The sequence below is a fragment of the Protomyctophum parallelum genome (assembly GCF_964188405.1).
Source record: "Protomyctophum parallelum genome assembly, chromosome: 6".
In the NCBI taxonomy this organism is placed as follows: domain Eukaryota; kingdom Metazoa; phylum Chordata; class Actinopteri; order Myctophiformes; family Myctophidae; genus Protomyctophum; species Protomyctophum parallelum.
This window is the reverse complement of record NC_139701.1, coordinates 22,193,474-22,206,953: the sequence shown is the minus strand read 5'-3', so window position 1 is coordinate 22,206,953 and position 13,480 is coordinate 22,193,474. Positions and strand designations below refer to the sequence as shown.

At 41.8% G+C, this 13,480-nt stretch overlaps 1 protein-coding gene across 2 annotated transcripts in view; it reads left to right on the top strand.

Annotated features, from left to right (window-relative positions):
- ryk (receptor like tyrosine kinase) overlaps positions 1-13,480 on the top strand; it is a 58,771-nt gene that overhangs the window by 952 nt on the left and 44,339 nt on the right. The gene's annotated exons all lie outside the window — the stretch shown is intronic.

Sequence of the window (13,480 nt, the reverse complement as noted above, 5' to 3'; positions counted from 1 at the left end):
TTATTATTACCATCATTCTTATAATGATTTCTTACTCTTACCTCGTGCAAATCTGCTCACTGGTTTTACTTTCTCCAAACTGTACTGATGCTATTATGCTAATGGTATTTGTATATTTGGTTTTTGATTGTGAGGAAGCATGTGATGTCATTTTGGCGTTCTCTTATCCCATGTGTCAGCCTGCTGACTCGCTGTGGACCGGGCAGCATGTCTGTACGAAGGAGGAGGCGAAGAGGTGGATGTATAGCAAAGGTCCAAAAAACTAGTAATCGCTGTAATTTATGTGCTGCATTTGTCTTATCAGTAATCCGAAAAACCCAGAAATGGCTACATATACTCCTAAACAATCACTAAAATGTAGACACAGACAATTGCTAAATTATATTAGAAGGATCTTGAACTGTTGCTATCTGTCCTTCTGACTCCTGACCCACAGCTGGTCTAAACAAGTAGACCATTGTCAGGCCAGGTTTAAGTTCCAGTCTTGATAGGATATGGACTACATGTGTTCCATGCCTTGAGCTTAATCCATGTCATCCAATTAATGTTTTCCTTGTGTTCAGTGTGTGTTGATGCCTGTTTCCATGGCAACATGGATAGCAGTGAAATTAGCTTGTAGTCTATGGAAATGTAATCGTGGGATTTAAGAAAAACAAAGGGGTTTAAGTAACTTGTTACTGTAATAAGAAGCATATGATTTTTAGACGGTGACCATTTGTGTGAGAGAGAATATGGCCTACTGTGGTTTGGGGCAGCCTAAGGCGTCTTCTTTATAAATGCAGCAGTCTTTCTCTTGTAGGTTTGTACATTCAACGAACAGACTTTTAGCCAAATACTGAACTTGATATCTAAATACCTAATGACATTTCCAGACCATCAAGGGACATGAATCATGGTATCCAAATTCCAAAAGAGCTCAGACTATAGCCAAAATTAAGATAGAATTTGTGTAAATGTCATCAAATTATAGTGACTACTATTTGACCTGCTGCTGGGGGAGGTCTGGTTCCCTCCATTTTCAATCACTGATAACATAGACATTGTGATATCACAACATAGACTGTGAGTGAGCAATATGGGCTCAATAGAGGTGGAAAGCACTGTTTGAGTCTTTGAGATGCTATTTTAGAACTATTTAATTGGATGAATATCTGGTTATGTAGACAGCCTTGGGATATGGCTGCAACTGCAACAAATTATATGCCCATAACATTGTAGTCATTTGTGCATTCTTCCCCTGAGGAATGAAATGCATCCTGGGATGATATTGATCACCCAGAGATGTTGTGGTCCTCATGTGGCATGAAATGCTCCATTGTTGAACCGTTATTGAACCATCAGACGCTTTTAGGTTGAGAAAGACCACTACATGTCAAGATGTTATTCTGAATACTTGGCTTTTGGCAACAGCTTAATTTCTGAACGGCAAAAACAGTAAGTCCCAGGCACTCAAATGTCAGGAGAAATGTGAATACAATTAAAAGGCCGTTGTCATGATGACTGCACACACAGCAACTCAACTACTTCAACGTAATGTATTGGAAGGATTGCTGTGATGATCTTGGACTTGGACATTCTGTTTCCATTTGTGTAACATTTCTGACAACCCTGCTAATGCACACTGCTCAGACTGGATAACAGCCAGCACACCTGTCCCAGCACCAATAAGTATGGCGTGAGAAGTGAGAATATATTTATTGAATTGCTAATAGAAAGGAAACTGCTTTTATGATGCCTTCATATTATTGGACTGAGACCCATGTTGATTTCACACCTACTGTGTGGGCACTGGGCAATCAAATTGAAATGTTCTGCCAACCAGATGTTGAAATACTCACTGGCCATAGATCATGTAGCTACCATAACAAAGCTATTATTTTGTGTAATATGGACTCAACCAACTTTATCTTGCTAGCTCTCGCCAACGTCCCCATTGTGTAAACACTAGCTAATAAAACAACAGTCAAAGTATTTTTAAATAAACTAATACCCCCCCACTCCCCTTAGAATCAATAGAGTGAGTGGTTTCTGGGTGGTTTTTTGAACATAATGATTTAAACTATGTCTCATTTAGTTCTCAAGATCTCAGGCTAATTGAACACTTATGGGAGATTCAGAGTGGCGCCTGAGACAGTGTTTTCCACCATCAACCAAACACTAAATGGTGGAATCTCTTGTGGGAAAATGGTGTTGCATCCCTAAAACAGATTTCTTCATGCTTTTATGCCAAGCCGCATCGCATCTGAGATGTTTTGTCAGTCCTTGGAGGCTCAGTGTTCTGTGAAGGCACATATTCTCTGTGTTTCCTTTATTTTTATTTTCATAGTCAATCTGACATTTTAAAACAAATGGGCAATAGGCCTGTAATTGAGGTCAAGGCTGTTATACAATTTGGTTTTGTTGCTTGCCCACAGAAGGAAATAGTTAAGAGAGATTAAAGTACATTTATATTTTCAAACCCCATGCTGAACTTGAGATCATAAAAATAAGCCACTGTTTCATGGCCACTCTAGATTGTCAAATTTTCATTATTATTATGCTTGGGGTATCGTAAGTTCAGGTGTGCTTTGACAATGGTTGAATTAATGGTTGTGTTCTCTTGTACACAGTCTAATAGCCTTCCTACTGTGGAGTGTGGTCTGGGGCACAGCCAGAGCAGCACCGTGATTGGTCATGAGTTGTTAATAAAGGGTTTAATGTCATGACTGAGGGAGGTGCAGTTTAAAACTAGTCATAACTGAGTGCCAGTGCCCAGCACTAACGTACAATTTCTTCCTTGAGAAAAGAAGCTCTGGTATGAGACTATGAGCAGCTTCTCACAGACCAGGGGGCTGGTAACTAATAATTCACTATAAAACCTTCAAAGCATTGAGATACGTTGTACAGAATTAGTTTGTTAAATCAACCCGTCATCTGTATTATTTTGGTAGAAAACAAGACGGTGTAAAAAGCCTTGCTAGCATAGTGACCCCTTGAGGCTGTGCTAAAGGGTTGTGCTAGAGCAGTGTCTCTCAACCTTTTTTGTCCCGGGGCACACTTTTCATAGCCTAAAAATCTCGGGGCACACCTAGATATATGGTGTGTGTATATACTGTATATATAATATATGATATATATATATATATATATATATGAACCCAATATACTTTTAAAAACACACATGACAGCACTCGTCAAATTACTTAAAAGAGAAAGAAAAGGACAGAGACAGTGCCTCAGTTTCACCAATTTATTTTTGAAAACTCATACAAAATGTAGCACACACATGTTCAATTTGTCAATGCAAAGTAATACTTCTAAATAAAAAAAGGAGTTGTAAAAACAAGAACAAAAATCTTTTGCCACAATACAATGGTCTTAAACTTGAGCACTTTTGTACAAAGAAAATCGTAAAAAACAATTGATAAAAAGAAAAGTAAATATTTTTGACAAGTTCTGTCTTAGTGTGAACCTTGAGCTTGTTTTCCTGAACAAAGAGTTTTTATCCTGGCTGGATGCTGGACAAACAGACACGGAGCTCTTCATTTTCAAGTCAGGCTTGAAAAGCTAAGCTCACAGGTAGGTTGTGGAAAAGGGGAGCAGCACTGCCATTGCGCTGGCTGTGATGGCTGGATATTCTTTCAAGTATCAAGAGACTTGCCTGCTTCGTTGTGTCTTTCTCCTTTTTTTCTTTCAAGCTCACGAAAAAGTGTTTGTCCTTCGTAGCGAGTTCATCATGATTGGTATGAAGGTGGCGCTTCAGTTTACTCGGAACCATGCGCTGTTTGCAAGCTTGAATCCACAAACTATACACAGCGGAATCGGGTACGTTTTATCCCCAGTAAACGTGAATCCAAACTTCATGTAATCATCGCGGTACAGTCTGGCAGGGGCTTTCTTTGTAGGCGTTGCGTTAGTAGCCGCTGTTGTTGCTGTGCCGTCGTCAGGTGGAGGTGACTCGGCGGCGCTGTGTGTGCTGCTGTCGGGTTCTGGTGGTGTCTTTCTGGAGGGAGCGAAATGTCTGTGCTGTGCCCCATTTATACAGTAAAGTTGCCAGGCGATTAACATTTCTATGGCCGATGGTCGTTAAGAGTGAAGAGTCTATTGTTCCGTCGTCATGTTGTTTTCGCATGTCTATTTAGACGTGTGACAACAACAACGACGCAACAATAGCCTATCTATCGCTTTCGGGGGAGGGCTAGTGTTACTTTTGGTCAAAATCTCGAGGCACACCTGGAGATTTCAAAGGCACAGTAAAGTGCCGCGGTACATAGGTTGAGAAACACTGTGCTAGAGGAGAGCCCATGGGGTCACCAAAACCAGTAGGGTTCATCTTTCTGGGAGCTTGAGGGTGCACAGCAAATTTGATGCCAGTGCCACCACTGCCGCCAGTCGCTTTTGTTGTTTTGGACCAAGTGGTGGACAGTCTGATATCACCAGAAGCCAAGCTAAAAATCCTTGACGTGTGACAATTGTTATCCAGTGTGACATGGTACATTTTATTTATATACAGGAAGTTGTGCTCCCCATCCCCATTGACCTTATGCAGACTGTGGCCATCTTGCCATTAAATTAATGGCAGGCTGGTAACTAGCCGCAATTTGCCATTGACTTTTTCTCATACAGCCCTGTCAAACAGCATATACACTGTCTGTTTTGTTTATTGTCCAGGCCTTTGATGTCCTCAAGTCAATCAAGAAGATGATATTTATTGTATGCAACTTTTTAATAGAGCTATGGAGTTGTTCTTCCTCAACTGTGCAACTGTGTCGTCGTCCCCCCCCCCTCCCCCCAATAACAAAACGCTTGGATGGGGCCATTTTGGTTCCAGTCTTTGTCAGTAGCTATTTGTTCTGTGTCTTAAGGATTGGGGCTTTTTGAAACGGGGTCATCGAAGACAATATGCAATATGATAGCGCAGTCTCTTCTGGAGTGCCTCTTCATGTCTGTCGAAGACTGTGTCGTGTGGGGCTGGCGAGAGGCTAATCACTAAAGCCCTGTACTCAAAACAGGAAGATATGTACAATTGTACATGCATGATAAATACTTGTCATAAGATGTTAAATTCCTATATGGTTGTGTCTTTTCTTCCTGTATCAGCCAAAGCATTCATTACTCACAGCATACAGTTGCGTCTTGATATGATAAATAATTAAATATCCAATTTAATTATAAAACAAAATCAAACCCTGGCTTCAGTGGACTTGATGCATTCATCCTACCCCTCTCAGACATTTCCTCTTCCTCTCTCTGGGGTCCCCAAGGCTCTGTAAATTATTTTTACAGATTGTAATCGGCATTCTGCAGCCATGTTTTTATTTATTTTCAGGAGCAGTCTGAGTAATTTTACAGACTACAGTGAGATGGACTACCTACATATGTTTATTTTATTTAATTTTTTCTGTTCATTTTGTATTTGTGCCAACTCCTTCCAAGTATTCTAGCAGGTCCAAACTGTTGTAAGATGCTTGCAAATTTAACACTTTAAACATTTCTGAAGCAGAAGCCTTGGCTTTCAGAATATGCTTACGTCAAGAAACTGGGAAATGTTCATTCAATGTGGCAGCAGTTGAGTATTTTCTTTAACTCCTGGTAGGACATGCCCTATAAGGGCATAGTTGTAAAATGAATCACTTGGCATGTGACAGGATGATGCATTCTTTATGGGGCCCTTGGTGCAAAGTAACTCACTTTTGCACTGGTCTATGTTGTCATCTCTTTCTTTGGCCATAGGTTTTGTGTGCTACTAGTATAAAGTTTATAAAAATATAGTTTTGCGCTGCTGACTCTGGAAATTAACGATGGTGAGCAGATTCCCAAGATCCCAGAATTTGTTCTGCCTTTCCCCTGCATGTTTCTGTAATGTAACAGTTATTAAAGTAGAGACCCACTTTGTCTTCTCCCATAGCAGTCTTTGATGATGGTTTTTGATCTTCCCCTGTGTATGCCGGCCAGGGCCTCTCTTGAGGTTTTGTTCAGAGCCCCCCAGGCTGTATGGAGAAATGTCCTAGTACCCGACTGTTACGTTGTGGCTATAAAAGTATGCATGCCATGGACAGAGAAACCCTGCTATAATACAATAGCAGTGCACCAGCAAAAAACATAAAAACGCCTACAAGTTGACGGGTAGGAAGACCAGCGTCATCTTAAAGATGCCAACAGCAGCTGGGGAGTATCTCTGCTATAGAGACCTACTGTTTGTGCATTTGTTGTTACTCTGTAAAGGAATCCAGAGAGGCCAGCTTTGTCCTGCCTGCTTGGGCTGTTTTGCCTGGTCTCGGGTCCAAATTAAAACAGGTTCATTTTGGGATATCAGGCTCAGGTTGGGTCCCTGTCTTGTTGACATCAGTTAAATGACAGACAACAGAACTCACAGAGCGTGAAGTCACAGCGCCCCCTGGCGGAAGAAAACTCAGAGTGTGAAGTCACAGCGCCCCCTGGTGGAGGAAAACGCACAGAGCGTGGGGTCACAGCGCCCCCTGGCGGAAGAAAACTCACAGAGTGTGAAGTCATAGCGCCCCCTGGTGGAGGAAAACGCAGAGCGTGGGGTCACAGCGCCCCCCTGGGGGAGAAAACACAGCGCCCCCTGGAGGAGGAAAACGCACAGAGCGTGAAGTCACAGCGTCCCCTGGTGGAGAAGAAATCTCAGAGCATGAAGTCACAGCGTCCCCTGGTGGAGAAAAAACCACAGAGCATGAAGCCACAGCGTCCCCTGGTGGAGAAGAAATCCCAGAGCATGAAGTCACAGCGTCCCCTGGTGGAGAAAAAAACACAGAGCATGAAGCCACAGCGTCCCCTGGTGGAGAAGAAATTACAGAGCATGAAGTCACAGCGTCCCCTGGTGGAGAAGATACTGAGGCCGCCGAGAGCATGAAGCCACAGCGTCCCCGGGTGGAGAAGAAATCTCAGAGCATGAAGTTCCTCAAGGATATGACATTGGAAGAACTGGAAAAAATGGAAGAAAGATTGTTATTCAATGACGATGATGAAGACTATGATGAAGACGTTGATAAGAAAACAACTGACAGATTACAACTTGTCCAAAATGCAGCAGCCAGAGTTTTAACTAGAACTAAGATGAGAGAACATATTACTCCAGTTTTGGCATCACTGCACTGGCTTCCGGTTGTTTTTAGGATTGATTTTAAAATGATTTTACTTGTCTATAAAGCTCTCAATGGTCTCGCACCTTCCTACCTACATGACTGCCTGCCTAAATATGTCCCAAACCGCCCCCTAAGGTCTTCCACTGCTGGCCTGCTCGCTTTGCCTAAAAAAATGGCAACAAAAAAATACGGGGAAGCAGCTTTTTGCTTCTACGGGCCGTCGGCATGGAACAAGCTCCCACTGTACCTTCGTCAGGCAGCCTCTGTAGACATTTTTAAAGCTCAGCTCAAGACCCACTTCTACAACATTGCTTTTAATTGATCTTTTATTTTTTATTTTTTATTTTTTGTTATTCATGTCCTCACTGTATTGCATTACTGCTTGTTTTTTGTCGTTGTCTTGCTTTTCTTTTATTCTCCATTGTTCTGTAAAGCACTTTGAGCTGCATTTCATGTCATGAAAGGTGCTATACAAATAAAGTTTTATTATTATTATTATTATTATTAGAGTTCAGAGTCATATTTTTTTATCTGGCTCATGATTGTCAATAATGAACCTAATGAACACCTACCTGGCTGGGGAAATATGCCATTCTTTTAACCCATGCTATGACCTACTTATTGATGTATTTTAGATGCATATATCGCACTGTTAGAAATTAAAGTACACTGCCTGGGTCATAACTCTAGATTGCACCCTACCATATAACACCTACAAGCTCTTTAAATTTGATTCAATAGCATCTAGGCCCTGGTATTGGATTTTTGTGTGGCAGTTTCTTATGACTAGTATAGGAGGAGTTACAACTTTTCTGGTTTAATCATCAGGCTTTTGTCATCCTTCACATGAGTTCTGTTGCAGCCGGCAACTAAAACAAACAGTGATATTAAAAGCAGCAGAGGTCTTAGCAGCCTTGTGTGGCTCTGCTTACCTTCAACCAACACAAGTGCAGAGATTAACTTTTAGGAGTCAGGGAATCTGAAAGCCAAATATCAACATTACAGTAACATATACACTAGAAAAACCCAGACAACTTGGACAAGGACCCAAAGGAGAGTGGTAATTTATTGTCTCTTAGACAGAGCAATGTTCTTGGATTTTGCGTTTGGTGACAATTGGTCAAATGTTTTTAATATGTATATTAAATTAGCCTCACGACATGAGGGTAATTGTCTCCTCAGATATACAGCTGAAGGGATTTGATTTCAAACTTTTCAAACTATTTGCTTGTGTCAAATGCTTCTTGATATTGCAGTTAATTCAGACTCTCTCTGGTGTATTTGGATATACACCATGTTTATGTTCCCACCTGGGTTCGTTGAACTCGCGTCTCCTCCATCGGAAACCAAACATTTAGCATTCTGCCGAAGGGCTGAATCCCCCCTGGCCAAGGGGGGGTCTGTTCTTCAGGCATTGCTACTCTGGTACATTTATAGACAGTTTTGTAATAACAGTAGTCTGTTCTGTATATATGACTTGACTTTGTAACGTCACATTTGTTGAACATAAATGGGCTGTGTAGCAAAATTGTTGAAGGTGTATTTTTTTTTTAATTAATTGCATTTTTCTTCAAGCCTCTAAAAGGCTGTCATTCATTTGAATGTTAATCCCAAATTGTAGCCTTTGAAGAGAGCAGTGGATTTGCCATTGGCAGGGTGCCCTGCTACTAGTCCTGTACATACACACACTTCAACACATGCTGCCTCCTGTTGACAAAAAAGGAATGTAATCTCATAAGATTGTTTTCCAAAGCATACAGCAGAGGAGTTTAGGCTTGCAATACTCGGGATGGGAACATCGGGATCTGTTAGCTCTCTTAGCAGGAGTGAAGGATATGGATGGAATTGTTTTTGCATGCATAGATCTTGCTATTATTCCATTTAACACCATATTTTCTTCATTTTTGAATCGGCTGCGGGTATAGAATTTTAGAGCTCCTACTGTCATTACATGAGCCATACATTGGCCATATAGTATATTGTACCTTCTATGGGGTACTGTATGTGTCGGAAAAAGTGTCGGATGTAGCTTGCCAAGCCAAGGGGGCGTCACCATTTTACTCAAACCCAAAAGGAAATCCATGCTCGCATGTGTGCATTACAGTAGTTTCAAGGCTCAAGAGAAGACAAGTGTACTAGTTGCAACATTCACTATAGTGTACTGCATATGAAGCTTTCAGGATATCCGTCAAATGTATCGGACATTGTGCTACACCTTGATATGAGGGAGTGACATATGACGTGACAATGTTAGCTAGCGGTGTATTCAATTTATCGATCGATCGACAATCAGGACGATAGGTGAATCGATCGAGAGGCTGCTGTATCGATACAGCAATTAACGGCATGAATTTTCTGGGTGACGCCGTGTTGCCAAACGTACCTCTGTTTAACGTTATCAAATCCCCCCTTGGGAGTTGCAGTGCACTTTCCCAGACCCCTTGTTAGGAGGTTTAGACATTTATTTTAATTTAAAGATCTCTGCGGGCCTGAAAGTGCTTTATTGTATTTGTGCAACATGGCCATTATTTTGAGTAAATGTTTAATCGAGATATATCGCTATATCTATATTGTATGTGGCCTCTGTATCGTGATACATATCTATCGTTCGTGAGATTGCAAACAATATCCACCACTAATGTTAGCTCTGGTAGGAAGCAAAATTGCCAGCTGAGAAGAATCAGCAGATGGTCATATCATGTAGATGTTGAAGAAACACAGTCTGTCCCGAGTGTTCTCTGCACATTTGAATAAGAATATAAAGCTAGGCCTATATTATGAATATGATTAGTAATAGAGACACACTTGGGGTATTGTGGCTGTTGCAGTTCCGAGTGAGCAGAGGGACTGTTCTAATTTTGTTCTGCTTTTTCCTCTCACGCACCATTCATTTTGATATCTTTACCAACCAGCGTTGCTCCTGTGGGAGAACAGGGGAAAAGGCAGAGGAAAGGGACATGGATGAAGTGTTGAAGTGGATGGGGGGGGGGGGGGGGGGGTGGTCTGCTCGTCTCTGGGCTGGTGAAGTACAAGAACTATCCATGATTGTTTTTGCACATGGGACTAATGGCTGGTAATCTGTCTGTCCCACAAATCTTCTGCTTTGTCAGAAGTTGCTTTCTTAACCTTCCTCCCTACTTCCTCGCCACCTGCGTCCCCCTCCCCCCTAGTCGCTGTTCTGCTGCGTCTCCTCGTCTAGAGGTCCAAGTCTGCTGTGCGGTGCCAGGTCTGAAATTGTACTGCAGCTCCGGTAAACTATTAAATGTTCTAACTCAGTCAGTGCCATGGTTTTATAATAAGCTCAGCTCTGATCCTTCTTGTTTCAGTTCACTTAATTTCTGTCTCTGGAGAGGTGTCATCAAGACGTTTTGCACACTACACATTACATTAGGTGTAATCACACTACCCATTACATAGCTAAGCCTTTCAAGGAAGGAACCCTATAATAGTTAAATGTATAAGAATTTGTAGAATGCTCTGGTTAAGTAGCATGGTAGAAAAGTGGCCCTGTGGAGCTGTGGTAACAGTTCAAAAGATAGGCTACACTTTTTGTGGATACAATAATTAATCGTAGCATGAGTCTTTTTGTCACAGTTGGTTGGCCATAGTCATTGAACAAGCCACGCCTATGATTTAGGCCACTGTTTCCCAAACAGTTGGTCAGGAGTAGGACCCATTTTTGGGTCAAAGACCGATTTTTATGGGTCATGTCTCATGACCCATAAAAAGTAAAAATCCCATTTTCCTTTCCTACATTTGAAACAAACAAGCAAACAAATATAATAAATTCCATATATACTAATTAAGAAGTATTGAAAATAGCACTGTGCACTTGTAGATCTGCTATTTTCCACTTGTTTGGGTCCCGGGCAAATCTCTCTCTTGGGTCTTGAGCTGAAAAGTTTGGGAACCACTGATTTAGGCTATTGGAAAGAATGTTGACTCTGACCGAGTCACGTTGCCTCAGCAGGTAGTCATCTCTGAACTTAGTCTAAAAGATAGACTGAATACCATTCTGCTTGCCAGGACCACAGACCCCCCCCCACTCTCTGCTCTCATAAGTTCAAGGAAAGCTTCAGTAAATCATTCAGAAGACCCAATGGCTTATCTGTGTCATGCTCTTTAATATAAATAGTGAAGGGCCTGCTCACTCTCTCATTTCCTCTTCAAATTGACATCTCGAGAAGATGAGGATCGGGGTAAAAATAGCGTGAAAAAGTTCTGTGTGTGTTTGCTGTGTTGGTCTATAATAATGGCCTGTTTTCAGCATGCTTTTCCACAGAAGATTTCTCAGCGCAATAGATCCAAAATGTTGCTCTGAGGAAATTTGCTGGGTGGAAAGGGAGCACTGAGAAAAGCCTGTTTGGTCTGGTCCCCGACTCCCCGCACGACACGACCCACCCAGTGTCGCTTGTGTTGCCGCTCAGCACAAACACGCTGTATGTCTTTTCCAGTCATGTTGACTGCCCTTGCTGCTCATGATTGCTTTGACTGTTGTTTTGGCAGAATTAGCTAGGCATTTCCCTGTAAACTTGGTAGTTTTCTCCGTAACATTGTGACTCCTTTAATGCAGAAGGCATGGCACTACTTTAGGGCTGTGTTCTTGAGTTTAAATGTTTGTTGTAAGGTCTGCAATATAAAATGGTAAGGCCCAGGAATGAGAAAAAAAATGAAATGAAAGTGTAATGTGAAAATCCCTGGTGCATCAGGAAGAGCCTAGCGCGTTCTCAGCCTTCCTCAAAGAGCTGAAAAGAGCCCGTGAACGGTGGGAGGGTGATTGACGGGTGGATTCATGCCCTTCATGCCACTCGGCAAGGATTGTGTGGTTGAATGGGGGAGCCTGGTTCTCACAGATCTATTGTCAAAGCTGGCGATTCTGTCAAACAAGAACCCATATAGTGCCTTGCCCTCTCCGATTAAATCTATAGTCGTATTAGTCGGTGATTTTCAAGTTTGGGTTGTACAGTAGTAGTCTAGTCTTTGTTTGTTCTCTTCGTAAATCCTTCTCAGTTGCCGGTCTTTTGTTTAAATAGGAAGGCCGCAAGATGGATATTCCTTTATATTTATATATATATATATATATATATATATTGGTTTTTTTATGGCTTTAGCCTTTTTATTTTTTTATAGATGGACAGAGTGACAGTAGGCTGACAGGAAATGGGGAGAGAGATGGGGGGGTGACATGCAGTAAAGGCCGTCGGGATCGGGATTCGGGAGTCGAACCGGCCCGCCCGGGCCAAGCAAGATGGATATTCTTAAAGAAACATAGGACAGACTGTGGTGTGGTATTTCGACATCTTATGGCATTTTTTATAAATGGAAGAAAGAAAAAAAAAAGCTTAATTCCAGGGTAGACAAGAATGTCAGTCAAGATACTACTGTACAGCTAAATCTGGTATATATATTTTTAATTTATACACTCAGAGTTAAATGAACACAGGATATAGGCATTTTATTGCAATTTTTAATTTTGGGCGAGATACATTTATGATTACAGATCGCCTAGGGCAAGATTGGACGAGATAAGCGTTTATAGTATTTAATAATGGCGGCTCTTGGCGTCACCAGGCAACGCTTCGCTTCCGTATTGGCGAAAATACAAAAAAACATTTTGTATTGGAATTGAGCTCAGATTGAGGTGATCATACAAGACATCTATGTTTTTCAAGGTCAATAAAAAATCATCGCTACCGTGTGGGACCCTTTCCCCTAGCGCTTATGATGAGAACAAAAGTATGTGACATGTGCCCCGGACATGATTCCGTGTTCCCGGAAGTGCGTCAATTTCGGTGGTGTCGCTTCAAATGGGGACCGTGCGGGCTGAAAACCGTGGCATTGTGCGCCAAACCACTAGATGGGGCTGTGGCAGGGAAAGAGTTTTAAGTGATTTAATTATATTATAACAAGGAAATTAAATCCATTAGTAGGGGAATGTGCTTTTAATTATCCATCTCCATCCACCATCTTGCTTTAGTTTCTACCATCCCTTACAAACCCTTTACTTGACCTCCTTCATACATAGCCAAGGCATTCAAGCCGCTGCTATATTCACATAGCTGTATTCACGAGCTGCCCACATGAAAACATGGCCCAAATTTAGACTAGAAGAAGGGGGTGTGCCAAACGCCACTTAGACGAGCCTGTATTCAGCCTCAAGGTGAATTCATCCTGCCACAAACAGCTAATCATATTTCTGTTTGTTCAGTAAACCGTTTGCTATTTGTTGAGTAAACCAAGGTGCCCCCATTCGGCAGCAAGCAGCCCTCAATGAGACGATAATGGGAAGACAGCGGCAGACAGTCGCTCTCAGATTATCTTTCCTTCCCTAGTTCCCTCCATCCTCCTCGGCCCTCGAGGCATTCTGCAGAATAAAAGAGAAGAGACTGATGTAT